The sequence below is a fragment of the Aplysia californica genome, unplaced genomic scaffold (genome assembly GCF_000002075.1).
Source record: "Aplysia californica isolate F4 #8 unplaced genomic scaffold, AplCal3.0 scaffold00043, whole genome shotgun sequence".
NCBI classification, from domain to species: domain Eukaryota; kingdom Metazoa; phylum Mollusca; class Gastropoda; order Aplysiida; family Aplysiidae; genus Aplysia; species Aplysia californica.
In genome coordinates, this window is record NW_004797313.1 from 247,518 (window position 1) to 250,288 (window position 2,771).

Genomic DNA, 2,771 nt, shown 5'->3' on the forward strand with positions numbered 1-2,771 from the left:
AGAGAGAGAGAGAGAGAGAGAGAGAGAGAGAGAGAGATGTATCTAGAATCTAGATCTAGATATCTAAATCTATCAATGATAGTCTATGATTGTGATAGTGTTTTTGTGTTTTTATGTACCCAACTGTAAAATTAATTTCCTAAGGAGATTAATTAAGTTAATTATATTCTTTTAATTTTCTATTTCATTTAGAAGATGCATAGTTCCAAAGAAGAGACAGAAAGTTTAAATTGTCGTCAATTAATCGCATCTGTAGAGAATGTCGAAAAAAAAAAAGATGTCTGAAACACTAAACGTTAGGTTGTCGTTCCAGCATCAACGAGGATAGAAATTGAGGACATCAGAAAAATAAAGGGTCTTAGTTACGTTGAGGTCGCTTCGAGAAAGACATTGAAATAAAAAGCAGTTGGAAAGATTGATATTACATTTGCAAACGAATTTGGATACTTCGCTATGACCAAAGCTCTGATTTAAAGCCATCGAGTCGTTTAGTTCAAATATTAATTTGTGCAGTGTCCCCCGACGTGTGTCGTCATACTGGAACTCTATTTTGGGCAAAATGTGACGTAACCCCTTTATTTTTCTTACCCCTTCCATTGGTGGTTCGGTAACTGGAAAATACTGGCAGGGAGCACGATCTCACAGATAAGCTTACTAAGCAACAGCCTTTATTTTGTTGAGATTTCAACTATAGAGGTCAGTTTGGATTCAAGCAAATTGGTACAGTTATTTTGATATTTAGACTGGTGTGTATCTCAAAACGTGTGTTCTTTTAGATCCCTTAATCCCCGGGATGGCGTTGTTAAAACTATGAGCCCTGGCATTGAGTGACGACATCATGAGGGCTGCTTAATATGTTTGTATGAGTTTTTCTGCTTAAAGGGGTATGGGATGAGGGGGTTATATTGAGTCAACCCTTGAGCAGCCTGCTTCATCTCGGCCTTTCAAAGACCAGAAGCGCGACCAACTGTAACAAGTCTCGTGAAGATGGTTCAGTAAGTGAAGAAAGGTCAGCTAAAAACAGGAAAGCAGAACTCGGATGTCACAGATGTGGGGACACCTTGCCAGTGACGGCTTGTTGTCGGTAGCGCCTATCATTGCCAGAGTGGAATTAAGTAAACGAATTAAGCGTACGTTTCTGTTTATTCCATTTAACTCAGCGAAGACGCACATTTTAGTCTTTCTACATTGTTTGAGGACGCACTGTTTTCGAGTACTTTTAATAAAGAAGAAGCATTATCTTCTTTGCTCTCTCAGATTTATAAATAATAATAATATTTCCTTAATCTGAAACTTTAAAAGGCAGGTTTGAATTCGCGTTAATTCGAATTGGCTTTTCTTGTTTGTGTAAAATGGTTTGAAATGTGTTGCAACATTTCCTTTGATCTGATGCTGGTGGGACATGTGTGTCCTTTATGTCCTTAAAGAGTTAATGAAAAGGGTAAGAAGTCTAGGCGGTTTTAATGGCTGCCTCTTCACTAACGGTACTTCAAGAAATTGTAAAACAACTTACTTTGTGGCGTGTTTATTTTAAAACAAAGTGCTTCATTTCAAACAACATTCGAATTCTGTTCTTCAAGTAGTCAAGCAGAATCAAGCCCTTAGAATGTTGTTTTTTCCACCAGGAGAGAGAAACTTTTTACAATAGGTTTATTGTTAAATTAAAATTGTTCTTAACAGAATCAATGGAGAGCTAGCATTTAACTCAGCTCCAATTCTTTTCCTTAGTCGAAAGTACAGCTATTCGTCTAGTTTGCTTTGAAGAATATCAAGTGTATATATACGTGTCATGGAATGGCGAAAAAATATACATCAAATTCAAAAGAGTTGTGCAAAATACTGAATGAGTGTTCAAGGGAGAATATTATTATATAATTTGTGCGCGTGTGTTTGTGTATGTAAATGCGTAGGTATGTTTGTGTGCGTGTGTGTGTGTGTGTGTGTGTGTGTGTGTTTCTGTTTGTGTGTGTGGGTGTGTTTGTGTGTGAGTGTGCGTGTGAGTGTGTTTGTGTGTGTGTGTGTGTGTGAGTGAGTGTGTTTGTCTTTGTCTTTATGTGTATGCGTGTATTTGTGCATGTGTGTGTATGTGCTCTGAGGTAGTCTACTGGCAAATGTGTCTCGATAGTATGCATATTATGTTTGATATTCCTTTACAGCCAGTTTTAACTTTCAGTATAATAAACGCGGGTGAATTATTGTTTTCCAAAGGATATCTCCCTATTTGGAAACATGCTTTTCTGTCATTTTATTTCTCCTACACAAAGAGGTGTTGTACCCAAAGGTTGTTTTCAAGTAATATGACTGGCCATGAACAAACAGCTAAAACAGAAGAAATTACTTCAACAATATTTAAAATTTTAAAAATGGATCACATAGATAATCTAATTAAGTGCCTGAAGCGATTCATCTGTATCAATATTCATGTTATTCCGGTTACACAGCTTCGGCACTCTTTGAAACACCCTAAGGGACACTTCATAAGTTTGAAAAAAATAAGGATGGTCTGTGCGGACCTATTTCTAATCAGGGACATTGTTACCTCAGTTCATATCATGCTGGATTACAGAACAGGTGGTCCTAACTCCAATCCCCAATGGACGTTCTGAATTTGGGTTGTTCTAGGAACGTTTAAGACTCTCCATTCATTTGACTTTGTCCTGTCGAAGATGGACATTAACTTTGGAGGTCCTGCTTCTTAAATAATTTACATTGTTTTACAACGCCATCAATACGCATGCAACCGTCCTTACTATTAGCATATTAACTGAAAG